The sequence below is a fragment of the Cupressus sempervirens genome, chromosome 5 (genome assembly GCF_028749045.1).
Source record: "Cupressus sempervirens isolate cs-2001-9-10 chromosome 5, ASM2874904v1, whole genome shotgun sequence".
NCBI classification, from domain to species: Eukaryota; Viridiplantae; Streptophyta; class Pinopsida; order Cupressales; family Cupressaceae; genus Cupressus; species Cupressus sempervirens.
In genome coordinates, this window is record NC_143122.1 from 532306508 (window position 1) to 532320505 (window position 13998).

Below are 13998 nucleotides of genomic sequence, written 5' to 3' on the forward strand. Positions count from 1 at the left end.
AACACCAATGATTCTCATAATTTATAATTATCATCCTCTTCTCTGAGCAAGAATTATAAGATATCCATCATCACCTCAGTGGTTGTCTTTGTCACAGATAGTACACCTAGGCTTTGGATTCCTTCAAATTTTTTGGATTTTTTTACAAGAGATAGTACCCATCGATGTACTATAGAGCATGAAGCTCAGGGCATATTAAAATAGTTTTCCACAACACACTGACCGTAGTCTTATCAGATACTTCATTACTAATTATTATAGGGGCCATATCATCCTCAAAACTCGTTCAGGTCCTCTTCACATTGTCCCCATGAATTGTAACAAACCCCTCACTCACAAGGTTTCCAATTGCATTACAAATCTGAAATTGAACAACATAACTCATAATGTATTCATTTCCCCCAAGAAAATGAAGTTGGAAATAGCTTGAAATTTACCCACAACAAAGAATTACTTACATCATTTAGGCTGACTTCCTTGGATCCCTATTTGTGCATTTCCTCCATCAACTGTGATTGCATTCATTCATATCTGGTTAGGTGCCATACCAATAATTTTATCAACACTATTTAGGGTAGTATAAAGAATGTTACCTTGGTAATACAGGTTGACGGTCCCCCTACCTAAATCCTTTCGATGATAAGAATCCTTAGTGATGAAATAAGATTGTCTCGTCTCATTCTTTCACTGGCTGAGACTCCCATGTTTATGAGATCCATGTCAATGGTCCCTATAACCATGACACTCAAATGCATTCAGTGGCTTCCAATTAACATAGTTCTTTCAGATCTGACTAATTTTGTGATGATAATGCATTCAATATACAACTAAATGAACTAACAATCCTCATTGCCAAAGATGCATAATGGTTACCAGTTGAATGATCGATGGCAGATTGTTGAAGTGCAACTTCAAGAAGCCAGAATGATTCTACCACATTACACCTTTCAACCTACATAATTGGAATGTAAGATATCTTTTTAATGCCTCAATCTGGCTTTAAAACATTTAGGAATGTAACCCACTTTTGTCTACATAGGATTTTCTTACCCACTCAAAGAATCTGATGCGGGCGAGGGCTTTGCTTATTCTTATTAAGCTTTCAATTTGGCATGGAGTCATTGTGATAACCTACACAATTCATTCAGGAGAACAAGTTAACATAACATGAGAATTGCCCTACATCTAGATGCATTCTTTAGTAGAAGTATGAGATATACTGTTACTTTTTTCACATGTGTAACTTGTAAGCATACTATACAAAAATTGAATTTAAGAATATATTGAGCTAACCTTCTTGCTACTGCCAGGGAGGTTTCCCTTCCTACACATTTCAATATAACCATGAATCAGATCTTATGCTACCTCATTAGATATCTTAGGATGTATATGTTGTCTTGCATAAGTGATATAAGAAGTGAGAGTTGGGAGGTCAAATGCATCCAGCATTTGGTCTTAGAATCATAATGTAGTTCACATCAAAAATATCAAGTCATTGGACCCCCCCATTAATTACTACATAGTATTAACCAAATCAAAACTTACCTCTGGCTTGTCATAATGTAATGCAACAAGATGCCTTGCAAGGCGCCTTTTCATTTTTTCATCAACTTTATCAAGCACTAGGTAGATCAAATCAAACCTGCAGGCATTTTTTGTGATTCTTTTATACTTGAGTGACAACAAATAAATTCTCCAGCTTGAATTCTAAAACCAAACATACTCCACCTGGAAAGCAATGTTGGAGGAAGTTGGATATTGTCAATCACTGAAATCTATGGTTGTAGCGTGAACCACTAGAATTGGCACAAGCTAAAATAGATGTTCTTGCATTCAGAGATGGTATGATCCCAGCCTTTGCAATTGACACTGTTTGTTGTTCCATAACCTACGTCAAAGGAATGACCAAACATTGATATACAAGCCAACCAAAAACATAGATTATGAAGTCAAGAAATCAAGTAAAGAACATAATTCGAAGAGCTCAAAGAAAAATCACACCACATGTAACATGCTATGAGCATTGTTTGACATCTTGTCAAACTCGTCTATGCAACAAATACCCCTATCACTCATTACCAATGCTCCACTTTCTAGAACCTGTTGAGTTCAAAGAAATAAGAAGTTTATATAGAATAAAGTGGTAGGTAGTAGTGGGGGGCTAGGCAGCCCAAAGAGCTCAATGATCAACAAATTGAGTTAATAACTTACTATTTCACTAGTTTTAGGATCCTTTGGTACATAAGCAGTCAAACTAGCCGCAGAGCTTCCATGACCACTTGTATAAATGCCTTGAGGAGCCAACTTATGCATATACTAAATTAGTTGAGACTTACTCATACCTAGATCCCCAACAAGTAGGATGTTGATATCACTATGAAAAGTAGCGCTTGAAGCTAGTTTTACTATAGTTCCCTCGAAAAGTTGTTTAAGAAGCATAATGGTTAACATATGGTTCAAAGAACATGCAACAAATTACTAATTAATCAAACATGAATGCAAAGAAAGATACTTGGCACAAGAGCCCTTTCTTTACATCTTCTAGCTCCCAAATACTCAGAGCTAAGGACCTAGTTAGCCTCTCATAGATATCGAGCATGCGAGATAGTTCTTTCAACTTCTCAATTTGGAAATTGGCAGTCAAAATTCAATTTTAGAGCTTGCAAAAATTCATGTTATATACACAAGGTAAAAAGTGTGAGTTTATACCTTAGCTTCATAATTAGATGGTGACATATCACCCTCTTGAAAAGAGGCAAAACTATCACTATTGGTATCACATTCCATTGGATCTTTGGCTTGCAATCTTGTCTTTTCTACCTTTTTCAAATGAAGACAATTGATGTAGGTCTGTACCAGCAAATTATTTACAAACTAGAATTAGAAATCATAGAATATAGCATTAAGGTCCTCATTTCCAACTTAAATGGACTAAGATAGGCTTGAGAGCTTTGCTTTAAATAGAGATTTCACAATCCTTTGGTTTGGTCCCACTCTAACTATCATAGCTCTGAAAATCCCAGTAACCTACAAAAAAAACCAATGTCAACCTTCAAATGCTAACACTTGGCAATAAAAATGAGTGTAGAATTTTTATATCATGTAATGTCAGACACACCTCGATTCGATCACTAGGTTTGGCTGCATCAACAACCTAACTGTGTGCAAGATTTCCCCCTCTAGAATGGCATTAGGCATTTCTTGTAGCCTTACAATCTTCTTATCAGAAAACCTAACCACAAAGTAAAAGGATATAGTTGTCTTCAGAGTCTTGAAAATGCAGCTTCAAATCATGCATAAACTAAAATCAACAATTTCCTACTTGCATCTATTATGCATCAATGTCAAAGAATTCATGGTAGCACATTTTGGCCTTGGACAACATGTAGGTTCATCAATCTAACCTGAGCATTTGAAGCATAAAATAGGATGTGAATACAAATCCAGTAAAAACACTTTTAGATAGCAAGTACCATTGTACGTAGTGAAGCAAAGATATGAGATTTTTTTTTAAAACATGAAATATGTTTGACAAAATTTGGTAGAAGATTCTCATGGAATATGAGAATAAAATTTGGTGTGAAAGTTCTCATACAGGGATTTTTTCACACTAAAAAAATGTGCTCTCTCATATATAGCTTTCATCAAGCAAACATCTCAATGTGAGAAGAACCTCATGTACGGTGTCCTATTAGTTCCAATTAAGGTTACAGAGAGCAGTTCAATAGTGGTCATGTCACAATAAGGAGTAAGATCTTATTTGCAAAATATTGGAACCTAAAAGCTTCTGAGATCACTTTCATAAGCATGAATATGTTTAAAGTCATAGATTCTCTGCCACAGTTTATGCAAAATAGAATTGAGAAACAAACATAGCATACAATGAAGACACAATTAACTGTTATATTAAGAGTTCAATTGCAATCCAATGAATTACCTCTATCAATAGGTACTGGTGCTAGAGCATATCCACAAACAAGGCACCTAAAGAATGCTTCTTTTATTTTTGGTATAATTGAGCTGCATCGAATTATCATTCCTTTGACTGAAACCATCTTCTCAATATCTAGATTTCAAAGACAACAAAACCCCCTTATTAGATTTTTCAAATAGCATTGAACAATGAAGATGTAACTTTAAAAAGCATTGCCTACTTGATGGATTCAAATCTTTCATGTTAACTATATCTCTAAGATTGAATATTCTTGCCCGAATGCAATGGTAGTTATATGTAAGTCTGAGGCATATTTATATGCATAAATAAACAAAATCTGAAACAACAAAAGTCATTAAATGAAAACATACTAATTGACAAAACATATATTTCCAAAAATAAAATTCAGTCACTTGTATGTGCTTCTCCCACAAAGGCTTGAGTGAATAGCTACATCCATCAATACAATGTCAAAAATAGCAAGAAATTCAAGAGGATATCTGACCATCTTGCCATAAAGGTCTTCATCATATTCGAAGATGTTCATTGCATCAATATTTAGTGAATCACCTTCGACTTCCATTGTCTAAATGAGAAATCAACTAAATGAAGTGAATACAAAAGCAAATGTGCTCAACCAATAATTTGAAATGAGACTAGATGGTAACCATAAGAAGCCAGTAGGGACAAATTTGAACCTGTTCCAAGAGCCTCATGTATTTCCCCACAAGGTCTGAAGGATCATCCCTAAAATTCCTTAGAAAGCACTAAACTGCTTGATTGCCATCTTGAACACTTATTTTTGTGCCCCAAACAAGCATAGGGGGGGTTTCCACCAAGGTCACCCTCAAAAGACTAGGGCATCTAATTATAATAGCCAAAAGATGTAACTAATGTGTGTTTCAATAGAACATATTATACAAATTGAAAAGAAATGATTGACTCAATTGATAAGTAGTTCTCTATCCAAAAGGTTTCTTGGTACAAAGTAATATCTTCAAAATAGGTTTCTTTAATGTAGAAGGCACCAAAAGTTGGTACATAGGCATCTGCTATGTCGATTCCCTAAGGAGGCAGTTGCTTGGACAGTCAATGTGGACCATCCATTGAGGTTTACAAAATAGAAGGGTTGTCTGGTATAACCCATTTGATAGGACCCTAGGAATCTCCATGGTTGAACTGACCTAGAATCTGGGTGTGTAGGCTAACATACCATTAATATAGTTTTTAATGCTTCTCACTAGGAATAAAGCATGTTTTATTAGCCCATTATTTAGCTGGTTCACCTTTATTACTTCAAACAATATAATCCAATGTTTATAATAGTAGAGTTTTATTTATTAGAATATGATACATTTTCCATTTTGGTATGTCTAGGTTATATACTCCATATTCTTAATATATGGTTCAATTTCTTTTTGTACTAGTCTAGTTTTAATTGCTTTAAATTTTTTTAAATGATTATTGTTTGGAATTATCAAGTATAGATTAACCCAAACTCTGCCAAAGGCCATAAAGCATGAGGAATGGCAACTTTACACATCTGGAATTCATGATGTGAATGACAATCTTCATCCATATAATGCTATTTTAAAATTTAGGACTTTGTCTTATTATGTGTTGTGATATATAATTAATATTTGTCAAAATTGCAGGAAGAAGCTTGCACAGAGACTTTTGTTTGATAAAAGTGCAAATGATGATCATGAAACAAGCATATTGACAAAGCTGAAGCAACAGTGTAGTGGTCAGTTTACTTCTAAAATGGAGGGAACGATATGCTACATCATACATAAATAAAAAACTCACTTTGATTCTTATCAATGAAGTTAATTTAATTGTAAATTGTGTAAAAATCTATGTGCTTGTATGTAGGCCATAGATTTAACATTAGCAAAGGAGAAACAAGGGCATTTTGATGATTATCTTAATGAAAATTCTCAAGAACATCCTAGCATAGACTTGACTGTGATAGTTTTGAAAATTGGGTTTTGTCCAAGTTACAAATCATTTGATCTTAACCTGCCAGTCGAAATGGTATGCCCATTTTGTATACATTATACCTTTTAAATTTGCCAATTTCTAAAGTAGTTTAACATTTTGACCTTTGCTACTTAATGCAGGTAAGATGTGTAGAGGTGTTCAAGCAGTTCTATCAAACAAAGACAAAGCATAGAAAGCTTACATGGATATAATCTCTGGGTACTTATAATATTAATGGGAAGTTTTACCCTAAGCCTATGGAACTTGTTGTTACTACTTACCAGGTAATTGCCTTTTTGGTTGATTACTGGCTGACAGTTAGATTCCTTGATTCATATAAAATGGCATTATAGGTCATTTTATACTAATCATTATTGGGAATTTCTTCTTCTAGTTTCTAGTTAAGAATTAGTTGGGTAGGATAAGTTAAAGCAATGGTTAATGTCATTAATTGTTAATGACCATAAATTGATAATTTGATTCATTTTCTACTTATGCTATCTGTTTAAAGGAAAACTAAAATTGATGTGTTATAGAAACCATAAATATGAAAAGTGAATACATCACATTTATCAGTGTCAGTTTCCTTGATATATCTGGAATGCACTTATTTTTCCTTGTGTAACTTACTCTGTGGTTATGATACGCAGGCATCATCATTCTTGCTATTCAATGCATCTAAAAGGCTAAGTTACTCAGAAGTGAAGACTCAATTGAATTTTACCAATGAAGATATTGTCAGATTGCTACATTCTCTTTCATGTGTGAAACATAAAATTCTCAATAAAGAGCCAAATACAAAAACTGTGGCATAAACAGCTGTCTTCAAAGTCAATTCAAAATTCACTAATAAGATGAGGAGAATCAAGGTATGAACTCTGATATAACAAATTGTATACTATTTTGCGTGTCTATTTTTAACAAAAATTAATGCATGTGGAGATCACATGGGAAATGGTTTCTACCTGATTGCAGATTCCACTCCCACTAGTGGATGAGAAAAAAAAGGTGATTGAGGATGTGGATAAATATAGATGTTATGCAATTCTATTCAATAAATTATGAGTTAACTAAACATCAATGCTAATATGTTTTCTCACGAATCTTTTTCCAGGGTGATGCTACTCTAACTCCTAGACTGATTTAACTTCATTTTAACGTACTGACATTTACTCTTGGACTGATTTAACTTCATTTTAAAGTATTGGCTCTGAATTTGTATTGATTAGATGTCATTTTAGAGTAGTAAAGTTGTAATATGGATAATATGGTAACAAAATGTGATCAATGCCAATGGTAGTCACCTGGTGTTAAAGAAATTAGGAACATCTTAAAGGAGACTTGGAATATTGTATTGGTTATGTCATTTGTGGGTCTTCTAATAAGGTGTTAAATTGTTGATAGAAGCAACAAAAGTACTTCATCCCAGACAAATAGCTATTGAAGCTTCGCTTCTTGTCCTCTAAATGATTAGAGCTTTTAATATGGATAATATAGTAATCAAAGTTGATTGAATGGTATTTACCTTGCATTTAAAAAATTGGCAATATTGGAATAGGAAAATCTAGAGCATCATGAAGGAGGCTTGGTCACATCCTAGATATCATTTTGAAATTTACCATATAACATTGTTTAAGAGCATCACTATGTTTGTTCATCAGTCACCCACTATTCCTTTCTCTGTTCACTCTTTAGAGGAAATGAATTTGTAAATAGAGGGACATTTTTTTCTTAGTGAATACTAACAATGAAGATGCTCAAACACATAACGTTGTTCAAAATTTGCAAGTGTCTGGTTGTTGTATCAAGACTGAGGAAATTGTGAAGAATTTGGGTTTGGAGCCTCAAGAGGAGGGCATTAATCAAGCTCCTCTCTAGCTCCATCTATAGTAGATGTGGAAACTTCACTAAGTGTCAAAAAACTCAATTTGTTCAGACCTGAAAAATGATTATGTTGTTAAGGATAGTGAGGATAGTGCCATGAAGAAACAATGGTTATGAAGGTGTGAAAAGGTCACACTGGTACTGAAGCAAAATTTCAATCAAAGAATAAAAAGTTAAAACTTAGCATCTACTGGATGTGTAATCCAAGGATTTTATTCTATTGAGGAATGTTGTGTCACTATTCACCCTGTTGCAAGCAGGTGCACATGAGGATGAAATGAAAAGGAAGTTCCACCCTTAAAAAATGATTATATTGGTAAGGACAGTGAGGACAGTGCCATGGACATTTATATGCAGCCTGAAAATGGTGTTATTGAAGGTTGGTTTTGCAAGCATTTAACTTGAGGAACACAAACAAGGTTTAGAGCTTGATGTGCTTTTTTTATTAGCTCCAATGAAAATGGTTCTAATGATATTTTTGGTATTCATGTACCCTCTTCATGAGAATGAGCTCACTTTGATGCTTGTTTATGATAACACATTACAAATGATTAAAGGAAATCACCATGCAATGAATCAAAATATGTATAGCTAAATGATATGGAAAAATATGAGTTTATTGTTTATTGCTAAGACTGAAAAGAGAGATTATAGACCTGTTATCAGTCACAAATCAAACTATAACAATTTAATCCATAGGTTTTAATGCCATATAATCAACATGTATCACATCCAGATGTTAGCTACCTATTGTAGGCTTTTGTAGACCACTTTGGGACTAGTAAATGACCACTTTAAGGTATGATATGAAGTATGATCTACAACAAAAAGATTGATATTATCCTACATGGGTTTGATATGCAATTTCCAGCCATCATATTCAGTTCCATGAATCTAATATGCACTTTTAGCCACTATATCCCTTCAGATATGGTAAGTTTGAATGACACCAAATTTTTCTTTGCTTCAAGCGACTTGGAGGGGTGACTTGGTGAGTTGATTCGGCAAGGGGACTTGGTGAGAAAACTTAAAGAGTCAACTTGGTGAGGCGACTTGGTGAGCATACTTGAACAGTTGACTCGGTGAGTCAACTTTGGGAATAGACCTAGCAAGTCAACATTTTCAGCAGCCTTAAAGAGGTGACTTGGTGGGACAGATTGGCGAGCCTATGTAGAGAGCCCCACTTGGTGAGACAAGATGGTGAGTCGACTTGGTGAGATGACTTGGAGAGCTAACTTGGTAAGTATACTTAAGGAGTCAACTTGGTGAGCATATACTTGAACAATTGACTTGTTCACATGACTTGATGGGGTGACTTTGCGAACCCACCTAGTGAGCATACTTGAAGAGTCGACTTGGTGAGCCGAACAAGTGAGCTAACATGGTGAGTGGGCTTAGAGAAGCAACTCACTAGGGCAACTTGGCAAGAAAACATAACGAGCCAACTTGCCGAGGCAAGGTGGTAAAACCACTGGGTGAGCCAACTTGGTGAGCTGACTTAAAGAGTCAACTCATTGAGGTGACTGGGTGGGGGTGACTTGGTGAGCTAACTTAGTGGGAAGACTTGGTGAGCAAACATAAAGAATCAACTTGGTAAGCATACTTGAATTGTCAGCTTGGTGAGCTGACATGGTGAGTTGACTTAAAGTGGCAAGTTGGTGGGGCAAGTGGGGGTGACTTGGTGAGCTGACTTGGAGAGTTGGCTTAGGGGGCAAACTTGGTGAGTGAGCTTAGAGAGTCAACTTGCTGAGCGTACTTCAATTGTCAACTTGGCGAGCTAACTTGGGGAGCCGGCCTAACTATCTAACATGGTGAGTGGGCTTAAAGTGGCAACTTGGTGGGGCAAGTTGGCGAGCTGACTTAGCAAGGCTACTTAGAGACACAACATGGTGAAATGACTTGGTGAGTGAGCTCGATGAGCGGACCTAAAGATTGACCTTAATGAGGCACTTTGGTGGGGTGACTTGATGACCAAACTCAAAGAGTCAACTTGTCGAGCATACTTGAACAGTCAACTTAGTGGGGAAAGTTGGTGAGCTGACTTAGCAAGTCCAATCAATCAAGAGGAAATAGTTGAGAGCTTAGAGTGACACAATTTTCAAATGATCATATGAAATGAAATGGGCATACGAGTAGAAAGAAACTAGAAATCCATTGTGTACAGATGAAGGCATGAAATGGATGGTTTTGGAGCACTCAGCACAAACACTCAACATTCAGTACATATCATCATTTGAGATCAAATGGGTGTATGGGATTATATGCATAGTGAATCATAAAGGAGGGAATTGAACCCTCCTTGAGGCTCATACTTGTTGAGGTCCACTTTAGCAATGGCCCTTCTTGTGAAATTTCTATCTAAAACCTTTCTAATGAGATAATGTGTTATGATCTCTTCATCAGTGGGATGGAAAATGAATCTAGGAGGTAGTTGTGCATCATATGGGTGATGCACAACTGCCTCCTGGAGTCATGTTCCATCCCACTGATGAAGAGCTCATAACACACTATCTCATTAGAAAGGTTTTAGATGGAAATTTCATAGGAAGGGTCATTGCTGAAGTGGACCTCAATAACTGCAAGCCACAAATTTTTTTTGACTAAGCATTGGTCAAAATTTCAACCAATGCCATGTAGTTTTCTATGAAGCATTGGTCAAAATTTCAACCAATTCCTTGTAGTTTTCTACCAAGCATTGGTCAAAATTTTGACCAATGAACTGGTGATTTCTACCAAGCATTGGTTGAAAGTTTGACCAATGAATGGATGAAAATGTGCTAACAATTCCAACATTTTTTGACCACCGTATTGGTCAAATTTTTGACCAAAAAATGTTTGACGAATACTCTATAGTTTTCTACCAAGCATTGGCCAAAATTTTGACCGATGTCCTGTAGATTTCTACCAAGCATTGGTCAAAAGTTCGACCAATGAATGGCAGAAAATGTGCTAACAATTTCCACAAATTTTGACCAACTACTAGGTTGGTCAAATTTTTGATCAAAATTTTTTTGACCAATGTGTTGGTTGAATTTGGTCGAAGTTTGGTCAAAAACTAGGTTGAAATTTCAACCAATAAAGGTCAAAAAATGAGCCCAGTTGTACTAGTGTTGTGACAAAGTGGGATTACCTCACTGATGTATCATATGTAGGGATGATGGCAACATATCAAGCATATTCCATTAGCCACCCCTTCCAAAGATTCACGGATCCCTTGGGGATAGCAACATAGGCTCCTTAGTAGGTATCACAATAGCAGGCACCCCAGTAGTAGGCACCCTAGGGTCCACCACCACAGGTGTGATAGAGAGTCAAATAGGTGCAAATTCCCCCACATCAAATGGGTTTGGATCTAGGTGTAGTTGGTAGTGGTGGGGAGTAGAGCTGATGACAGAGGCCGAGGGTGGAGGAGCATGCACCTGAGTAGTATCTTGAGATGCTAAATGAGGAGATGTAGCATCAGCCTATTATAAGGCCTCAGGATGCTTTGAGGAGGGTGAGGGAGAGGATTAGGTAGGCCTCCCATCAGTTGAGAGAGCTATAGATTTAGGTGGTGGTTAGGGATGTGCAGATTATAGGGTAGGATCAAGAGATCCAAATATTACAAGAGCAAGTGTAGGCTACCAAGTAGAGGGAGGAGATGATGTAGGATGAGGTGAGACTATAGATGGCCTGAGTGACCTATTACTTTGCAACATACTCTACAGTGTTGCCCGATGAGGCTTAGTAGGTGCCTCACTTTTCACATTATGCAAGAGATTAATGAGGTGTGCATCCACCAGCTAGACCAGACATGCCACCCCCTCCTCCTCCTCCTCTAGGAGGTGATGATGTAGGCAAGAGTTAGACACATGATGCTCTTTGCCCCCAATTTTTTTATTTCGGCTATGTATTGATTGGTGTGCCAAAACCATTTTGTGCCATTAAATCTATAAACCTTACACACCCTTCAACATGGTCATTACCTATAGAATCATGCTAGGATAAACATGGAGTCATTTATTCAAGACACCCGACAGTGTGACCCATTGCCTTCTAACTAGAAGGATTTTGCCTATTTATGCTCTCAGAGTTGAGATGCGAGCAACCAGACCATCTAGTATGAAGGGTTTTGAAGAATGAAATTAATTCTATATGAGATGTAAGTAATCTCAATGAGATATGCACTTAATCTAATAGCATATAAAATAAACTAGACTATATGTATGCATATTAAAGCTATATGATCTTTAAATCTAAATAATGAGAAGCTTATGAGAATAATGAGCTAATGAGTGCATGATTCAACAGAGATTCGATGCAAATCCAAATCCAACCTCCATAATGAGGAATTATGAGTCTCTTAAATAGAATTCCTGGAATCCATCAGTGGTTGAGATCAACTCAGATCGATAGTCAGGATTGAAGCCAAGATTTAGTCAAAGTGGAAGATTCCCAATACAGATGTAGTTAATTGACTCAGACCCTAAGTGCAAGAAACAATTAACTCAGATTCACTTTAGTGTGAGAGTAAATGATTTAAGTCACTTCTAATTTGGGAAGTAGTTAATTGAGAATTTCCATTTTGAACTGAGAAATAGAATTTGGGAAAGATATTTAATTTTTAAAAATGAGATATGACCTCATAAATGCCTTTTCTATTTAATTGAATACTTATATTCAATTAATTAAAATAAGCATACTTATTAAATTAAATATTTTTTTAATTCCATAATAAATTAGCCTTAGGAGATAATTTAATTGATTTAAAGTGTAAATATTTTAAATTAAATTAAATCTTAATCAGTAGGTTTAATGTGACTAATATGAGTCAATACTTTAGGAATTAAATAAATAGCATGATTAATGCAAATTAGGGTTTTTTGCATTTGACAATTAAGTCAAGTAGCGATAATCAAAATTAGAATTTCCTAGTGATATAGGACTTAGGATTGATCAGAATAGACCAGAATTGGTGATCATAGCAATGAGCCAATTTTAGGGTATTACAGATAACATGTGCTTAGGGAAATGCCCCTAGTTCAATTTCAAACTTGTGCACTCTGTAGGTAATATGCCCCTAGACAAGATGCAAACTATGTACAAATTCCAAAGACAGAGTATGTATAGACTAGTGACTATTGGATAAGATAACAATATATACTAACCAATTCATGGGCCAAGATCAAGGACTAGGGATGTCTTATAGTATGAAGAATGTGATCAAGGAATGATAAGGGAAAAAAACTAGATGAGGAGCAACAACTGATTACACAAGGTGCTTGTTTGCCATGTTTTCACCATGGTACTTGCCCAAAGTGCCTATCTACTAGGTTTTCACTTTTGGACGGAATTTTTCTTTTGACTCAAATTTTCATGCCAAGACAATACTAGATTTTCATCAAGGAATCCATTTTTTCATGAGCTTTTTTTCATTTTTTGTTTTTTTTTTTTCCTAGACTTTTTTCCATTTTTTAAAATATATTTTATCAGGACTTTTAGACAAAAATCATGGATGTTATTGATGAATGTTGAAAATGAATATGTTATCAAATTTGCTAACTCATTACCTCTAGACCCAAAAATGACTATCACTACATAGGACTCATTCCAAGTTTGTAGCTACATTGTAACCAATGAAATAGGCTTAGGATATACCATCATGTACCATATGCAAGATAGTGTTTGCCTCTTGTGAATCAAGGTATCTGAGGATTGTTGGCGCAATGGATGCTTTGTATAGGATATCACTGATTATGATGTACTCAAAGAATTTTTGGATAGATATTTGATTTTGGATGTTGGACACATCAAGTAGTAGGATTTGTTCATAAATAGTTGGATGCAACAAAGAACTAAGAGGATTGAGACCACCAACTTCCTACATGAAGGTTGATCAAGAGAGCTCAGATACAGGGAGCAACAAAATTTTTGGCATGTTGAAAACTAGAACAGTTCTACTCATGGCATTAGCTTGTTCATTTTGCATCCTTGGGAATTGTTTAGCATTTTCTTTTTCATGATCTAATTGAGCCTTTAAATTTTCACCAAGAGACCTATACCTATCATTTTTTTCCTTTGTTTTCAGTTTTGCAATTGGAAGATGGAGTTGATTCCCCAAAATATCCCAACGTGTTCAATTAAAGATAAATTTATTCAATATGGTCATCAATCATAATGCCTTCATAGAGTTAAAAGGTGTTTATAAGAGCATCAAC

At 35.6% G+C, this 13998-nt stretch overlaps 1 pseudogene; it reads right to left on the bottom strand.

The window, feature by feature from the left end:
- Positions 1-244: 244 nt before the first annotated feature.
- On the bottom strand, positions 245-4517 carry LOC149557044 (DNA replication licensing factor MCM4-like; annotated as a pseudogene).
- Between the last annotated feature and the right edge of the window lie 9481 nt (positions 4518-13998).